The sequence below is a fragment of the Prionailurus bengalensis genome, chromosome D4 (genome assembly GCF_016509475.1).
Source record: "Prionailurus bengalensis isolate Pbe53 chromosome D4, Fcat_Pben_1.1_paternal_pri, whole genome shotgun sequence".
Lineage (NCBI taxonomy): Eukaryota > Metazoa > Chordata > Mammalia > Carnivora > Felidae > Prionailurus > Prionailurus bengalensis.
Window position 1 is genome coordinate 54,895,880 of NC_057359.1, and position 18,569 is coordinate 54,914,448.

General features: G+C 44.5%; 1 protein-coding gene across 2 annotated transcripts in view; it reads left to right on the top strand.

Annotated features, from left to right (window-relative positions):
- Nucleotides 1-833: 833 nt before the first annotated feature.
- ACO1 (aconitase 1) overlaps nucleotides 834-18,569 on the top strand; it is a 67,511-nt gene continuing 49,775 nt past the window's right edge. The window contains exon 1 of one of the 2 annotated variants that reach the window (XM_043565844.1): nucleotides 834-979. The gene's annotated coding sequence lies outside the window, so the exon portion shown is untranslated. Of the gene's footprint in view, nucleotides 980-13,488; nucleotides 13,501-18,569 lie in introns of those variants that run through there. The other variant, XM_043565845.1, reaches the window with a different exon arrangement.

The following is an 18,569-nucleotide window of genomic DNA, read 5'->3' on the forward strand; positions in this document are numbered from 1 at the left end:
GGGAATTAGTATTAGCTATTAGCTATTCATCTTATAAGCTGTTTATTCAGATATTCAAGATAGAAAACTACAGTAGTTTTCCATATAAATTGGCAGGAAAACCTCACCACCTTGGATCTAGAAAGATTGAATCACTTCTTTCTAGTCAGCTTTGCTAGAGAGGGTGCAACTCGAATCACCCAACAAAAGCAGGTCTGGTGAAGAAGGTCCATTCAGCGTCAACTGTCGGCCATTTCTCTCATTTCTAACCGGTGAACAGCCTGCATTATAAATCGTTGTCACACGTTAAAAAAATTTTTTTTTTTTACACCAGAAACTGCATTCATAACCATGGAAACGTCTAAGTCCTATTATATTTCAGCGTGGCTCCGAGGCCCACTTGGCACGCTTTGCAAGGAATTAAGGCGGGAGTAAAGGTCGGGGGTGGGCACAAGGGGGTGAGAGGGGCGTGGCGGTGGGGACAGGGGCCAAGTGACCACACGTACTGGAACAGCTGAAGAACGAAAACTCTCCCTTTATGGCCAAATCATTTTTTAAAGCAAAAAAGAAAAACAACTACATTTCTTCCCCACCCCTTCCTGGCGCGAGCCGGACAGTCACACCTTATACCTCAAAGCGAGCGAAAGTCACTCTGCTCCCAGGACGGGGCCCGCCGAAGTGGTACGGGCCGCAGCACGCGTCCGCCCGCTTCCTGCGGTCGGGCCCTTAGCCTCCGCCCCCTCCCGCCAGGGGCGAAGTCTCTCCAGCCGGGCGGGGCGGGGCAGCCGGGAGAGACTCCGCCCCACCTCTCGGGCCGCTACCCCGCCGCGCCCGGGCCCCGCGCCCCCCGCCCCGCCCCTGCTCCGCCCATCAGCGGGTGGCCCCGGGGGACGCAGGGGGAGGGGCGCGGAGGCGGCTGCCCCTAGATCCACGCAGCGCTCGGGAGCGTGCCCCGCACTTGACGCCTGCCCACGCTCAGATCCCATTCGTGCCCTTAGCGGTGAGTACCGGCCGGGAGGGACGGATGTCCCGGGGAAGGAGCGCCGGCCCCCCTCTTCCCGGAGGCAGACGGCGCGAGCCTCTTCCGAGGCGCGTGGAGCGGCTACGGGCTGGGTAGAGGCCGGGGAAGGCCCGGGGGAGAATCTGGCTCCTGGGGACTGACCTCTCCGCCTTGTCTGCAGCCTGTGCCGCGCGGGGGACAGGGTTCAGGGACTGGAAATGGCTCTCCTCGTCCCTCTGCCTCGGCTGTGCACGCCGCCGGAGAGTCCTCACAGAGGTTGTGCGGGCCTCGCTGGGAGTCCTCATCCAGGCTCTAAGGCCGGCCGAACTGGAGAATCCTCACCCCAAGGAGGGTGTGCGGGCCTCACTGGGGAGTCCTAACCCCAAGAAGGGTGTGCGGGTCTCACCAGAGAGTTCTTACCGCGCCCGGACTTGTAGGATAGGGAAATCCACAGCTGGCAGATTGGGGAATCCACACCAAGTAATAAGGGGAAAATGGGGTGAGATGGAAGGGTTCGGCACAGAGCCTGCCCTAATGAATTCAGAGATCCAGGAAGGAGAATGGGCTGCCTTTCTTAATTCAGCCAGATATCTGAACGGCAACCTGCAACGTATTTAACATACATAACCCTCCTCACAAGCGTGAGGACGAGGGGTGGGCGGGGGATGGGCAGCCTCTTGGACAGCTGTTCTCAAACTTTTGAGGGGGCTCAAAAACCCCTTTACACTTAAAAACTAGCATACTAAGCTTTCGTTTATGTGGGTTATATCTTTTGATATTTACTATATATATAAAACAGAAAGTTTTACTATATTTAATGATTGATTTTTTTAAAATAGTGGACCTATTTATATTAACAGAGAATTTTATTTTCTAAAATAGAATGTTACTGATAAGAGTGGCATTGTTTTATAGTTTTGCAGTCTCTTTAATGTCAGGTTTAATAGAAGTCAGCTGGATTCTTATATCCGCTTCTGCACTCAAGTCTGGTGCACTGTCACATCTTGTAGCCTCTGGAAAACTCCACTGTATACTCCTGAACACGTGACAGAGGAAAAGGCCAATTGCCTTTTGGTATTATTATGAAAGTTGTTTTGACCTTGTGGATTCCTAGAGTTCCTGCACCACACTTTGAGAGCCACTGGTGTAGGAAATGCTTTGGAGGCTTTAATCATTGGTCCTGCTTCTTGTTTGGGATGTTTGCTCTAAATGGAAACACATACAGCACCCCATGCGTGGACAGTGTTAACCTCTGGTATTTGGGACCAAGCTTGACCTCACTGTGGCAACTTTTAGTAGTAGGTCTCCGCATAAGAGATGATGAGTCCCAGTGGCCTCCTAAAAACGCAGCAAGGTTCACAGATGGCTGGTTGTTCCTGTGCCCCAAGAGCTGATCTGTCTGTGCATCCAGATTGCGGCAGTGATGTGGCAAACAGGACCTGTGGGTTCAGCGAAATGCCCATGGGGAGCCCGTGCCAAGTGTGTAGGGGTTTGTGTGAGAGTTACCAAGTGGTCAAAAAGTCATTTCCAGAGAACACTGCCTTCCTTTCCGCCATGTTCACTGCTGTTTTTAGCTGTGTAGCCTTATTGGAATATCATGATAACCCAATCGTGGCATTCGTTCACTTTCCACTTTCAGAGATGTGCCACCTTGAGTGGCCCTTCCTCAGCTCCTACCAGAAAGCAATGTCCTGCATCCTGGTGTGTGGTAGGTGGGATCTCTCACTGGATTTTTTCCTTGGCTTTATGCTCTGTCAGAACAAGTTCCAGGTAGAAATTACATACATATATACATCAAAGGAAGACAGTTCTCTAACTCTGTCCTCCCTTTTGCTCCTCCATCCACAGAGCTTCTCCTGCTCTGATGAAGCAGCTTGGATACTGCAGCTGATAGTTTAGACATGTTGCAAGCAGGGACGTCTGGGTGGCTCAGTCGGTTAATCGTCTGACTCTTGGTTTCAGCTCAGGTCATGATCTCATGGTTTGTGGGTTCGAACCTCACATTGGGCTCTGCAGACAGCGTGGAGCCTGCTTGGGATTCTCGGTCTCCCTCTTTCCCTGCTTGCTCTCTATCTCAATCTCAAAGAAATAAACTAAAAAAAAAAAAAAATGTTGCAAGCATACGAGCATGTTTCATCTTTTGTTGTCCTAGCCACAGATGGGAGAAGGGAATGGGATCTAACCTCTGCATACCTGCCATGTTCTTGGAGTAAAGCTCCACTTTGATGGTGGGGTGTCATTCCTTTATCCCTTGAGCACATATTTATGGACTGTCTACTTACCAAGTGCCCAGTTCTATACTGGACACTGGGGAAAATAGCACAAACAGGCAGTCCCTCTCTTTCTGGAGTTTACAGTCTGGTAGCCTCAGCATCTGCTGGTTAATTGAGACAGGCCACTGTCAAGTGTTCGCATGAAACCTGGTCTTGTGTGAAGAACACTACCTCTCCCTGATGTGAGCTTCAAAGCACATGCTGAAGAAGCCTGAGCCCCAAATTGTGAAGATAATGATAAAAACCAACATTTATTACCATGGGCCTGGCAAAGAACTTCCTTTGCCTTCCTTCCTCTACTCTTCCTTTTATGAAGGACATAACTCCCTGTGAAGGAGCCAGACTCTACTAGGAAATGATTTCCAGCCTAGTTCCAGTCCCTGGGCCAACCTTGGGCAAGACACTCTCTGGGCCTCAGTGTCTTCATCTTTAAAGTAGGCGGTTGAGGGGCACCTGGGTGGCTCAGTCGATTAAGTGTCCGACTTCAGTTCAGGCACGTCATGATCTTATAGTTCGTGGGTTCGAGCCCCGCATCAGGCTCTGTGCTGATAGCTCAGAGTCTGGAGCCTGCTTCAGATTCTGTGTGTGTCTCTCTCTGCCCCTCCGCAACTCTCTCTCTCTCTCTCAAAAATAAATAAACATTAAAAATTTAAATAAAAAAGTAAAGTACGTTTGGGCCACTGATGTCCTGAGGAGCCAGTGGTTTGCTGGAGCTAGTTTGCACTAGCATTTGTGGCCATCTCTTCCCAATTCCATGTTCAGTGACATCACATTTTTTAGCTTGAGGTAAGCCATTATGGAACTATTGACACCATGGAGATCAGCAAATGGTATAATCCAGGGCTCCCCTGTGGCCGAGAGCAAGTGATTAAACGTTTACCAGCACACCATTGCTACTGTCAGAGCCAGGGCGCTTTTTGTTTGTTTGTACAGTTGACCCTTGAACAACATGGAGGTTAGGGGGACTGACCCCTCCTACGCAATAGAAAATCCAAGTAAAACTTTTAACTCCCCAAAAACTTAACTATTAATAGCCTAGTGCTGACCAGAAGCCTTAGCAATAGCATAAATAATTAATGCATAATTTTGTGTGTTACATTAATTATATGCTGTATTCTTATAATAAAGCTACAGAAAAAAAATGTTAAGAAAACCATAAGGAAAATGCATATACTTTACTGAGAACATTTACTTTATTGAGAACAATTTGTAGATAAGTGGACCCATGCAGTTCAAACCCTTGTTCAGGGGTCATCTGTATTTTTTAAAAAAATAAACTCTTCAGCCTGGACAAAGACACTGAATGTGGAGTATGTGATTCAATTCCTCCAGAACTTTTGGTAGGGAAAAAACAATCTGTTTTTTACCCTATTCTACAATGTGAGTCAGCAAACGTTTCTGTAAGGAGGCAGAGTATTTTAGGTTTTGTGGGTTCTACAGTCTCTTACTACTCAGCTCTGCTGTTGTAATGTGAAACAGCTGAAGACAGTATGCAAACAAATGGGCACAGCTGGGTTCCAATAAAACTTTACTCACAAATACGGGTGCTAGGCCATAGTTTGCAGACCCATCTCAGAATGTCAGAACAGGAGCCATGCTTCAAGGAGGTAATTTCATGGAAAAGGACATTCTTTAGGACTATATCCATGAAGAGCAGAGACTTGATACTCTAAGATATAGCTGGAAGTGGCAACTGCAAAGGATTTGGAATCAATCGAGAAAGAATCCATAGAAGGTTGTTTAAAGCCAAGTATGTTCACGTTTTGAGGACACAGCCACGTACGGTGAGTAGGGGAAAGTGTTTTTATTCCCAGCTGCCATTCAGAAGCGGTCTCAGTCTAAGCCAGCATGTGAATTTTGGGTGTTGTTATGCAAAAATCAGTAGTGCATCTAATAGCTATTCTGATTCCAGGGAGAAGGACAAAAATAATGTTTAAAAAAGGAAGGAAAATCCTCATTCTATGTGTTTATATTTTATATACTGTATATATACATTATATATATGTATACTACGTATATGCATATTTGTATGTCTGTATACCTAAGGTATGTGGCTGTGCTATTACTTTTCCATGTATTTTTTTTTTAATTTTTTTTTTTCAACGTTTATTTATTTTTGGGGACAGAGAGAGACAGAGCATGAACGGGCGAGGGCCAGAGAGAGAGGGAGACACAGAATGAAAACAGGCTCCAGGCTCTGAGCTATCAGCCCAGAGCCCGACGCGGGGCTCGAACTCACGGACCGCGAGATCGTGACCTGGCTGAAGTCGGACGCTTAACCGACTGCGCCACCCAGGCGCCCCTCCATGTATTTTTTAAATGCTAATTTTTGAGAAGGCAAGCATGCATGCATATGTTGGGGGGGGGGGATGGGTAGACAGAGATGGGGAGACAGAATCCCAAGCAGCCTCCATGTTGTCAGCACAAAGCCCAACGTGGGGCTCGAACCAACAAACCGTGACCTCATGACCTGAGCTGAAGTCGAAAGTTCAACTGACTGAACCACCCAGGTGCCCCTACTTGTCCGTGTATTTAAAATAGGTAATGTTTGGAAGTACCTGTAGCTAGTTCTTGGCAGTGAAATGGGGTAGAAGAAAGCTGGGAACTTTTACTTATTATTCTTTGTAATACTATGTGTATGCCTACCCTTCAACATTCATGTATGTATTCATGCCTTTCCAACCTAAAAATAAAACAAAAAAACTAAGATCCCAAAACCTATATTTTTTCAAGGAAAACAGGATTATTTCTCTGGTGACAATGTTACTACCACCCTTTCTCCCCCAATAAAACAAATTATTTTGGGGCACCTGGGTGGCTCAGTTGGTTGAGCCTCCGATTTCAGCTTAGGTCTTGATCTCATGGTTCTTGGGTTAGAGCCCCGCATCAGACTTGCTGCTCTCAGCGCAGAGCCTGCTCCAGATCTTCTGCCCTGCCCCCCCTGCTCACCCTCACTCTCAAAAATAAAATAAAACATTAAAAAAAATTGTTAACAGGGGCGCCTGGGTGGCGCAGTCGGTTAAGCATCCGACTTCAGCCAGGTCACGATCTCGCGGTCCGTGAGTTCGAGCCCCATGTCAGGCTCTGGACTGATGGCTCGGAGCCTGGAGCCTGTTTCCGATTCTGTGTCTCCCTCTCTCTCTGCCCCTCCCCCGTTCATGCTCTGTCTCTCTCTGTCCCAAAAATAAATAAACGTTGAAAAAAAAATTTAAAGAAAATTGTTAACATTTTAATTGTCACATCACAATTCTGAACTAGTATATATACTAGTGTATATTAGTTCAAAATAATATTGGGAAAGAGGCCTTTCAGAGCAAAACATTTTATTAAATGGTATTTTTTTTAACCCCCTGTCCAGGGTTACAAGTACCAGTGTTCCTTAATGGACTCTTACGCAGCCCTTAAACTAGTGTCGTAAAATGTTGTTTCATGAGATGCCATGAAGTACAGTTTTTACATTTTTTTTTAATTTTTTTTTTCAACGTTTATTTATTTTTTTTGGGACAGAGAGAGACAGAGCATGAACGGGGGAGGGGCAGAGAGAGAGGGAGACAGAATCGGAAACAGGCTCCAGGCTCCGAGCCATCAGCCCAGAGCCTGATGCGGGGCTCGAACTCACGGACCGCGAGATCGTGACCTGGCTGAAGTCGGACGCTTAACCGACTGCGCCACCCAGGCGCCCCCAGTTTTTACATTTAAAACCATGTTACCCAGGAATATTTTCCTGTGATCCTGTTTTTTTTTTTAATTTTTTTTTTTTAACATTTATTTATTTTTGAGACAGAGAGAGACAGAGCATGAACGGGGAAGGGTCAGAGAGAGGGAGACACAGAATCTGAAACAGGCTCCAGGCTCTGAGCTGTCAGCACAGAGCCTGACGCGGGGCTGGAACTCACGGACCGCGAGATCATGACCTGAGGTGAAGTCGGCCGCTTAACCGACTGAGCCACCCAGGCGCCCCCTGTGATCCTGTTTTTATGAGGAGAGAAAGCAGGTGCACGTATACGTGGGCGAACACACCCACGGACAAAGGCAAAGGGTTTGCCAAATGCTGAGTAGTTTTCTCTTGGTGATGGGGTACCACTGATTTTTTACTTTTCTTCACTTTGCTTATCAGTATTTTCTAGCAAGTATTAAACCGGTACTAAATTTTAAAAATTTTTTAATATTTTTTTTTATTTTTGAGAGAGAGAGAACATGAGCACGGAAGGAGCAGAGAGAGAGGGAGACAAAGAATCCAAAGGAGGCTCCACACTCTGAGCTGTCAGCAGAGAGCCCGACTCAGGGCTCAAACTTACAAACTGTGAGATCATGACCTGAGCTGAGGTCGGAGGCTTAACCCAGGTGCCCTAAGTATTAAATTTGATATAAGCATTAAAATTGAACAACCGTTACATTTGATATGACCAAAAATAATCACCCAGTTACTTAATACAAAGGGACAACACAGTTGCCTTCATTTTTCTTAGACTGAGTTACTCCTTACTTGCCTAGCAGTGACCCTACACACCTGCTACTCCCTTTCTGCCAGTGAGAAGTAGAGGAACAAGTATGGAGCAAAAGGTGTGGAGAACCAAAAAAGGGTAGCCGATAGACCTTAGTCACATGGTGCCTTGTCTGCTTCCCTGGGGAGCAGCTCCAACTTCAGCCCTTTCTTCTCCCTCCAGCTGACCCAGAGGTCAGAAAGGTCATAGGAATCTCACCATCACCTGAAAAGTCATCAGCTGACCATTTCCCTAGGTTGATCGGCTTGCATTTCTTGCTTAGCTGTTTTTCAATGCAACATGTCAAACATAGACCTGGAGAGTATAAATCCCCAGCTTCAACAGTCATGAACATTAACATTTGGCCTATCTTTCCCCCAAATTCACTTCCTTTTTTTCCCTATTCCAGGAGATAGCATCTTATTTTCAACTGTATAAATTAATAAAAAATTATTCTTTGTTGGGTCTTTTTAGTAAAAAGCATGCACTGGTGCTGTAGCAAAAATCTCTACATTCTGGGGCGCCTGGGTGGCGCAGTCGGTTAGGCATCCGACTTCAGCCAGGTTATGATCTCGTGGTCCATGAGTTCGAGCCCCGCGTCGGGCTCTGGGCTGATGGCTCAGAGCCTGGAGCCTATTTCCGATTCTGTGTCTCCCTCTCTCTCTGCCCCTCCCCCGTTCATGCTCTGTCTCTCTCTGTCCCAAAAATAAATAAACGTTGACATAAAAAAAATTAAAAAAAAAAATCTCCACATTCTGCCCTAATGTCAGCCCAACTGAGCAACTGTGCAGTCCTTGAACGCTTGCTGTGTTGTCCTGCTTCACTGCTTTTGCATTTGATCTCCTCTCTGCCTACGAATCTAAATCAGCCTTCCCTCAATCCTTCTCCCAATTCTCTATAAAGCCTTTCTTGATTCCCCTGGTTATAGCTGTGTCTTTTCTGTGACCTTCCTTATAACCCTTATCATGTTACTGTTACTTGTGTGCTTATCTTAGTCTTCTTGTTAGATAGTACTCGTCTTATAAAACAGGGAGTGTTTTCCTTATCTCCTTTTCTTCTGTGGTACTTAGCAAAGCTTAATGCAGAGAAGTTGCTCGGAAATACATATGCTAAGTTAATTTGAATTGAGTTCATTAAAGAAAATTTTTTGTTATAAAAGAGATGCACCACATTCAAAGGAAAATGTTCAGAGATGGCCTAGGACCGAGAACATTTCATCTCACCTGCAAGGATTTTAAAACAGTTTAAAGAATTGTGATGAAAAGAATCTTCCATTTGAACCAGTATGAAAAGGCAACTTTTTATGAGGAAAATAATTTTTCTTTGTAATCTGTTGTCATTTTTTTTCACATATATATCTGGAGGCTGTAGCTCTTCTCTGATTTTATTTTATTAATGTTTGTTTATTTTTGAGAGAGAGCATGTATGACTGGGGGAGGGGCAGAGAGATAGGGACAGAGGATCCAAAGTGGGCTCTGTGCTTAAAGCAGATGCGGGGCTTGATGTCACAAACCATGAAATCATGACCTGAGCAGAAGTCCGACGTTCAACTGAGCCACCCAGGAGCCCCTCTTCTCTGATTTTAGAATGCTTTTTTACCCCACTAATTAAGAGTGAGTCTGATTATGTTTTAGAATATCCATTGTGTTTTAAGATACAGATTTAAGGAGCCCACAGGTGGCTTAGCTGATTTGGCTCAGGTCATGATCTCATGGCTCACCTTGTGAGTTTGAGCTCAGAGCCTGATCTGTCTCCATCTTTCTCTGCCCCTCTCCCACTTGGGTTCGTTCTCTCTCTCTCTCTCTCTCTCTCTCTCTCTCTCTCTCAAAATATAATAAACATTAAAAAAAGAAGATGTAGATTTAAACCTTCAGTAAAAGAAGTGGGCTACTTTTAGGACCCACGTGCCCCGTGAAGTAAGTTGATAGCAATCTCATGAATAATGGTAGCTCACAGGTATAGAGTTCCAATGTACACTGTGCTTTCACCTACTCCCTTGTTTTATTATCACAGCAGCCCTCGTGAGCTGGGCACAGCAGTGCAGGGCAGGTATTATTACCTTAAATCTGCAGAGAAGTAAACTCCGGTTTAGGGAGATGGAGTGAATCTTGCCTGTGGTAAAAAGTGGCGACTCTGATTTTAAATGTGTATTGGAAACCGTAGGACTTTGGGATTGGGTGCTGCAAACATGCAAAAGTAAGAAACTGTCTTTTTCAGTACTATATGTCTTTGGGGGACAGACCAAGTTTTGGAGGTTAAGTATGGATCCCTTAATGCCATAGAACCACCAGAGTGATCTCATACTTTCGGAACCAATCATTTCTCAGATTCCTCTTCTGCCTTAGTCATTTGTTGTAAAAGTCAATCCACCTTCTATTGAATTAGCGCGGCTGTTGTGCGTGAATGCTGGTGTGGTTTTCATTCCCTTTTCTTGAGTTGAAGAGAGCTCTGGACAAGCCCATATTTGGATAGTGTGACTTGCCTGGGCTGTTGCTCAAATAAACGTGTATGGAGGACTTATTCCTTATCCTCATCATCCTTTTACAACCATTATTGTAAAATTACAAAGCACAGTACACACTGCAGCGTAGTTCATGAAGAAGAGGTGCCAGTCTGAGATTGTCCTCCTGCACGATCAAGGAAAAACAAGAGGTGAATACATCATTGCTGACGGTCTGTTATATGCAAGAGCTGTGCTAGAACAGTCATGCTGTAAGTACAGTTCTGTACTCGTGGTGGCATAAAGACCAGCCGCGGGTTTGGTTTTAAGGGTGGTATGTTTCATAAAACCCCTTATTTGCTCAGTTAAGAATCAGTTGCGTTTTAAATGCTGGTTTGGCTGTGTTACTGACATCAACACATCCTTTCAAAGTTACCTATCATGCAGATTTTGCCAAAATCAAGGATATTTTAGGGGAAATACAGGTTGACTATCTAGTCTTAACATATGTACCTTTGAGTGTTAAATTTGTCTTAATACGAGGTTACATTTTTTAAATCCAGTTGGTTAATTTGGGTTTTTGTATGAGGAGTGACTGTAAGTTCTATCACCTATGCTGCCTACTGGGAGGAGACATGGAGCTAGAATCAGCCCTGGCATCACAGGGCCTGAGTTGAACTTTCAGCTTGGCCACTGATCAAGCCACAAGGCCTCGGCAGGTTACTTAACCCCTCCAACCCTCAATCTTCCAAACTGTAAAATGGGATGGTGGTGCCTTTCTCACAGGGTTGCTGGTAGACCACATTAGACAACATGGCTGAGGTGCCTGGTACCCCACAGGCACTCTGCACATGTCACTGGGCTGTAGTGCTCATGGATTGATGTAGCATTCATGGCATAATGCCTACACATTGCTACCGTTCTTCTGAACTCTTGTCCCAGCCCCGAGCTCCTGAGCTCCAGATCCACCTATGCAACTGCTTGCTGGATGTCTTCATCCCAAGGTCTGTAGCCAAAACCAGCATCTTGGCTCCAGTCTTGGTCATTGGCTCTGCCATTTTGTCCAAATGAGACACATAGGAGCTATCCTAGACCCCTTCTTCATTTCTTACCCTCAGTCCATTCTGTTTTGTTTTTTTTTTGAAATGGTAGAACAGTCTTTTTTTGTAGATGCCATGCTTACCTCAGTTGAAAATCATACAGAATCCACACAAACTATCAGAACTAATGAGGATAGCAAAATTTCAGGATAAAGGCCAAATAAAAATAATTCAGTTGTATTTCTCTATGCTAACGACAAACAACCAGAAATTGAAAAATATTTATTTTTTGTGTTTTTACATATTTATTTATTTTGAGAGAGAGAGTACACATGAGCATGAGTGGGGGCAGAGCAGAGAGAGAATCTCAAGCACATTCCAGGCATCATGACCTGAGTCAAAACCCAGGTGCCCCTTAAGTTGTGTTTTTTTTTTTTTCTTTTTTAAAAATTTTTTAATGTTTTTTTTTGAAACCATTTTATTTAATTTATTTTTTAAATTTCCATCCAAGTTAGCATATAGTGCAACAGTGATTTCAGGAGTAGATTCCTTAGTGCCCCTTACCCATTTAGCCCATCCCCCTTTCCACAACCCCTCCAATAACCTTCTGTTTGTTTCCATGTTTAAGAGTCTTTTATGTTCTTCCCCCTCCCCGTTTTTATATTATTTTTGCTTTCCTTCTGTTCATCTGTTTTGTATCTTAAAGTCCTCGTATGAGTGAAGTCATGTATTTGTCTTTCTCTGACTAATTTCGCTTAGCATAATACCCTCTAGTTCCATCCACGTAGTTGTAAATGGCAAGATTTCATTCTTTTTGATTGCCGAGTAATACTCCATTGTATATGTATACCACATCTTTATCCATTCATCCATTGATGGACATTTGGGCTCTTTCCACACTTTGGCTCTTGTCAATAGTGCTGCTATAAACATTGGGGTGCATGTGCCCCTTCAAAACAGCACACCTGTATCCCTTGGATAAATGTCTAGTAGTGCAATTGCTGGGTCGTAGGGTAGTTCTATTTTTAGTTTTTGAGGAACCTCCATGCTGTTTTCAAGAGTGGCTGCACCAGTTTGCATTCCTGCCAGCAGTGCAAAAGAGAGCCTCTTTGTGTCCTCACCAACATCTGTTGTTGCCTGAGTTGTTAATGTTAGCCCTTCTGATAGGTGTGAGGTGGTATCTCATTGTGGTTTTGATTTGTATTTCCCTGATAATGAGTGATGTTGAGCGTTTTTTCATGTGTCATTTGGCCATCTGGATGTCTTCTTTGTCTATTCATGTCTTTTGCCCATTTCTTCACTGGATTATTTGTTTTTTGGGTGTTGAGTTTGGTAAGTTCTTTATAGATTTTGGATACTAACCCTTTATCTGACATGTTGTTTGCAAATATCTTCTCCCATTCCATTGGTTGCCTTTTAGTTTTGCTGATTATTTCCTTCACCGTGCAGAAGCATTTTATTTTGATGAGGTCCCCATAGTTCATTTTTGCTTTTGTTTCCCTTGCCTCTGGAGACGTGTTAAGAAGTTGCTGCAGCCAGGGTCACAGAGGTTTTTGCCTGCTTTCTCCTTGAGGATTTTGATGGCTTCCTGTCTTACGTTTAGGTTTTTCATCCATTTTGAGTTTATTTTTGTGTATGGTGTAAGAAAGTGGTCCAGGTTCATTTTTCGGCATGTCACTGTCCAGTTTTCCCAGCACCATTTGCTGAAGAGACTGTGTTTATTCCATTGGATATTCTTTCCTGCTTTGTCAAAGATTAGTTGGCCATATGTTTGTGGGCCCATTTCTGGGTTCTCTATTCTGTTCCATTGACCTAAGTGTCTGTTCTTGTGCCAGTACCATACTGTCTTCATGATAACAGCTTTGTAATATAGTTTGAATTCCGTCCATTCTGCTTTCTTAATTGTCACTGAGATATATTGTCTCTGACCTCTCTTTCTGACTGTAACCTGCCTCCCCAACATAAGTCCAGCATCCTTCTCCTGAAGCAGTCCCCCAGACTACCAGAGTGATCTCAGAAAATCAAATCAGGTCTTGAAGCATCCAGACTAGAATCCTTTAATGGTGCCCCTGTCTTCAGGATAAAGCTGAACCTTTTTGTGAGGCCCCTTGTGATGGGGACCCTGCGCCCTTCCTTTCCCTCCTCACTTAGCTCTGCCCACATGCCTCCTGTACTTCATCCACCTGGGCCTGCTTTATGATTTCCACAGGGTCACACTTCCATGCCTTTGTGTGCTGTGTTCTCTGCCCCAAATATACTTTCATTGACTCCCTCCATTCGTGAAGTTCCGGTTTTGCCTGTCCCTGGAGGTCTTCATGCCCCGCCTCCCAGGCTGGATTAGCTGTTCTCCCAAGAGGTTTCTTTATCACCATTCACCACTGCTGTAGCATGGATCTCATGATATTGTTATTAATTCCTCCTGTCCAGTCTATGTGTGACTGAAGAGCAATGGGGACTGTGTTCCTTTATCCCAGTTGCCTATAAATGTCAAATGTATGGGGGCGCCTGGGTGGCTCAGTCAGTTAAGCGTCCGACTTCAGCTCAGGTCGCAATCTCGCGTTCCAGGAGTTCGAGCCCCGAGTTGGGCTCTGGGCTGATGGCTCAGAGCCTGGAGCCTGCTTCCGATTCTGTGTCTCCCTTTCTTTCTGCCCCTCCCCCGTTGATGCTGTGTCTCTCTCTGTCTCAAAAATAAATAAACGTTAAAAAAAAATTTTTTTTAAATGTCAAATGTATGAATGAATTTACATCCTGTCTCTTAGACAATCCAGAGAGGCCCAGGTGCCAAATATGTCTAATGCTATTTTATTACTTGTTATGTCTTTGATGCCATGAAATGGCATTTGCATATAGATGCCATGCCACTGGCTGGGCCACTGAGATAGGGTGAAGGCTTAGCTGCTTAAGAGGTAGGCTTTAGAGTGTGATGGACTTGATTTTGAGTTCCAGCTCCCCCTTTCAATATGCCTGATATTTAGCTTCAGTTTCCAGCTCTGAACCACATCACTCAACTGCTCTGGGGAAAGAATGTGATGGTCAGAAAACAGGAGCATCGGGTCGTCCTGGCAGTTGTCTTGCTTTTGGAAAATCAATAAATATATGGGTTTATACCTCAAGCTTCTGAGAACTCTGTTAGCATGAGTCATCATTCTTAAGTCCAGTTCTGAGGTGAGTGAGGGTTGATGACCTCAGAAACTTGGGAAATTCATGGAGATAAATGCTGCCCTCTGAGACCCTGGCAGCCTGACACCCTGCCTCTTGTAGCGACACTCTTTCTTTCTAGTTCCTAAAATTTGAGTTAGAAAAGTTCATTACCAAACATCTATACAATTTGTTCAGAAGCTTGAGGAAATCATGCAGCTTTTCTTAAAGAATGGATATCAACTAGGCCTGCCCCATAATGCTTTTAAAAACAGTGGTCTGCCCCTACCCCGCCCCTCTCACCTCAAAAGTTAGATGCAATAGGGGGTCGCCTGGGTGGCTCAGTCAGTTAAGCGTCCGACTTAGGCTCAGGTCATGATCTCATGGTTTGAGCCCCAAGTCCGGCTCTGTGCTGACAACTCAGAGCCTGGAGCCTGCTTCGGATTCTGTGTCTGCCTTTCTCTCTCTGCTCCTCCCTCACTCATGCTCATTCGCTCGTCCTCTCTCTCTCTCTTTCTCTCAAAAATAAATAAACCTTAAAAAAAATTTTTTGTAAGTTAGATGCTATAGGACTTGGTTCTGCAAAATGTCACTTTTGGGGTGTCTGCAGGTGTCATTTTTGAAGCCCCACTGATAACTGTGGGTTACTGCAGGGTAGGAGACCCACATTCCAAGAAGAGGCTGAAGACTGACCTTTATGAGGAGAGGATGAGATCAGGAGCAGAGGGCTGGGTCAGGACGCCTGGGGGGCCCTGCCCTGCTTCTTCCTTTCTGACCAAATGTTTTATGACCCCACGATGACTTTCCTGGAAGTATAAATTCTGAAGTTGACAAGCCCTTTTGTGAAACTGCTTCTATTAGACCACAGTGATATCAAAAATTAAAACTATTTCTGTTCTTTTGAGTTTGTGCTACTGCAGTTAATTTAAAATGAACTTAAAGAATGTGTCAGGTAAGCCTTCCTCCTTTGGGAATTAAATATGATGTTGTGCTGTCTTCACCAGCAAGCCTAGAACTGGGAGTCTTGACAAGGCGCGGGGGCTATTCCCTCAGACAATGCAGTGGCCATGGCCCCTGTCCCCCAAATCCTGTCTGTTGCCTTCGGCAGTGGCTGTGTATGTCTGCTGAGTGAGTCATGATCATCTTAATGATACATCCTAAAAATTTCCAGTGTTACTTAATAATGAAGTTCAAGGAAACAGAAGGGTTAGATTTCAGGAAGTTAGCTACTTTTTAAATGTAATCTAGTATTTTCACATTATGACTTAATTTCATATCAGACTTTAACAAATTCCAGTGTTGGGAATCTACAGTTAATTTAAACCAAGTGTAAAGAAAGCTAGGACAGTACTTTGTAGTTTGTCTTCAGACACGGTCCCTACAGTGGCCAAGTCTGCTGCCTCCCCACCTTGTCTCCTTTTCTGCCCTCATTCACCTTGCCCTGGCCTCCTTGCCTTCCTCAGACCCCCCTCAGGGCCTTTGCACATGGTCTCACCCCTGCTCCAGTTGTACATAGCTTGTCCCCTCACTTCCTTCAAGGCTCCGCTCAAGTGGCTCCATATGAATGAGACCTCCTTTGATCTCTCAGTATGCTTCACGGCCCAACACTCCCTACTGCCCTTGTCCTGCCTATCCACAGAGCTGGTCACCATCTGACATTCTGTTTGTATATCATTTAGCTGTGTATTCTGTCTCCCTCCTCATGGAAGCACCACACAGGCAGGGCCTTTGTCAGTTTTTTACTGGGTGTATCCCCAGTGCCTAAAACAGTTCCTGGCACATATTAGATGGTTAATATAAATGTGTGTTGAATACATGAATAATGAAGCATAGAATTTTTTTTACTCAGAAGGGACTTTTTAGGATCATCAACTAAACTTATGTTACAGGTTAGGAAACTGAGGCACAGAAAGGTTATATGGCTCATTCAAAATGGAACGCAATCATTTCAAAACTGTGACAGCTCTTTTTAAAAATCTAGGAATATATGTGGAGCCTTCTGGGCAGTTGTCCAGGATGAGATGGAAGAATAAGTGAAAATAGACTGATTATTTAAAAATTTGGCAAAAACAGGGGCACCTGGGTGGTTCAGTCAGTCGAGTATCTAACTTCGGCTCAAGTCATGATCTGCAGTTCGTGAGTTCAAAACCCACGTCGGGCCCTGTGCTGACAGCTCGGAGCCTGGAGCCTGCTTTGGATTCTGTGTCTCCCTCTTTCTCTGTCCCTCCCCACTAGCACTCTGTCTCTCTCTATCTCTCTCTCTCTCTCTCAAAAAATAAACATTGAAAAAAAATTTTAATTTAATAAGGAAATAAAAATAAAAAAGACAAGCAAATTGTGTGATGGCAAAACTTTCTGATACAGAAGCAGTCTTATTCATGTTTACAGACAAGGGTGCACGTCGCATATAATTATTGCTCAAGAAAAATGGGTTGATGGATTTGGTTATACTGTTGCACGACAGTTCCTTTCTGCAAGACCCTCCTTCTGCACTACCTCTTTCTTTGTTTACATTCTGTCCCAAAATAGATCGTTGCTCTTAGGGCTTCTTATTCAAAATTCTTTCCAAGTACCCCATTTAAGAGATTTCTGTGGGTAGTTTTTGTTTTTGTTTTTTTAGGTGACCTGGTCTCTGGGAAAATCCGGAGATATTTAGTTATTCCAGTTGTCCAGATGTAGTTACATCAAAGAAAGCAAAGAGCTAATCTTTCTCGTTCTCTACTTTGTGAAAAAATCCACTTGACAAGCCATGGTGGTTTGCTGGCCTGGGTGGTTCTGACCTCAGTCTTATTTATGCTTACATAGACATCCTTGGAATCTCGCTTTTGACAAAAAGTTGTTTATAAGTAGCATGATATTTAGATACACAACAGTCAGTTTGGGAGTGGGACCAATTAATTTTTCTTTAAACAGAAAATAAATGAAGCATTGCTAATCCTTATAGTGAACTGAAATGAACTCTAGAGATGCAGTGACTTGACTTTGACTTTAGAGTTGGGACCCGTGAAAATTCAGAATGGGTGTATTTAGGAAAATGTGAGGAGGGGAGAGATGGGAAAACCACATGAAATACAGAAGAAACCTCTTTCTGTTGTCTGGATGGATTTTAAAAGCCCACCCCTGTGTGCCTTTAGATATCCTAAATAATGTGGAGCGTGTGTTGCCTGTACTTTATCCATCACTCTCCACTAATCTCTTGGAAATTCTTTGAAACTATACAAGCTCTCCTGGAAACTGATAGGCACACTCCCCACCCTCGAGAACTAAACAAAACCTCTGTCCTCCCCACCCCATTACTGGCAGGAGTCCCGCTGCTCAGGCTCACTCCTCTCCCCTGCTGGTTGATTGTGGGGCCCGTTCATACTGCCCCTCTTTCCCTATCCTAAAACCACCTAAAAAGATTCAACTCTGATAACAGAAGCAGCTAAATCTTGGATTTGTATACTCCAAAGTCTGGAAAGTGACTTGAAGAGGTGAATCTTACTGGATCTGATCACTGGGATTTAGCTAAAGTCAGTCGACCTTTCCGCGCATTTCTGCAAATCTGGCTGTGCCGAATAAGCATCACGGTGTGGTGTTCTGCAGGGTGTATGGTCCGAGATGTTCCTCTGGCAAGAGTGATGGGTCAGCAGTGTGCTGCCCGTGCTCTGTGTTCAGTGTCCTAAAACCCACTTGCAAGATTGCTGCCTGGGCTTTGGAAGTTCAGTCTGGGTAACAGAGAGCAAAGCTCACTGAACCAAATGGGGTTTTGCCCATGATTTAAGCTAATGGGGCCTCTTACCTTGCTATAACCAGCTAGGTTCAGGATGCACCTCGGCATGGGGTCAGACTGTACATCAGACCTTAGAGCTGCCCAAAGATTTTAGGGGTCCCGGAGCCAAGTCTCATCCACACAAGAGCTCGGTGAAGTCCTCCTCCAAGGAGAACATTTGGTCACCAAAGGCCATCTGGGTATCACTCGGTTTGGTCTGTGTCTGGCAGACTGACAGTTTACAAAAGAAGAAATTCAGATGTCAAAAAGACAGATGAAAAAGTGTCCACCTTCACTGGCAATTAAAGATAAGCCCAAGACTAGCTTTTAATCTTTCCATTTGGCGAAGAATTATGTTGCCTAGTTGAGGCACCTCCATTCACTGCCTCAGAGAAGGGTCATAAATTGGCACGGCCTTTCCCAGGCCACGTGGTGATGTTTAACACAATGGAGACATGCAAATC